This window comes from Echinococcus granulosus, assembly GCF_000524195.1.
Source record: "Echinococcus granulosus chromosome Unknown EG_S00409, whole genome shotgun sequence".
In the NCBI taxonomy this organism is placed as follows: domain Eukaryota; kingdom Metazoa; phylum Platyhelminthes; class Cestoda; order Cyclophyllidea; family Taeniidae; genus Echinococcus; species Echinococcus granulosus.
Window position 1 is genome coordinate 1,548 of NW_020170788.1, and position 492 is coordinate 2,039.

Here is a 492-nt window from a genome sequence, read left to right on the forward strand (position 1 = left end):
GAGATCATTGCCACAACGCGTCGCTTAAGCCCCCACCCCTACTCCGCCTCCGGCCTGCCTAATCGGCGGCCTCCCCTGTGTGCGTGTGTGTGTTTCATTTCATCCGATGAGGTCTCTTAACGCAACGACAATGTTGGAAGAGGAGGGCAGGCGTTGGGGAGCGGTGATTAGTTGTTGTCAAAGAGCAAGTTCTCATCTCTCTTTCACCCATCCGCTTCTGTAACATCAATTCATGTTTTTCTATTCCATTTTAGCGTTCCTCAATTACTTCAACCCTTTCATACAAGCCTATCTACTGATTTGCGCATTTTTTTCTCTAAGAGATGATTCCCCGTCTGCCATGCGTCTGTCTTTGATTTATTTACCCACACTGCAAATTCGTCACATGTGTATTTGTTTCTTATTCCAACACCCAATCATCATCTATACCTAAAAACCTTTATTTATCTACTTGACTTATCTACTTTCGATGCACTTAATCTCCCCCAAATT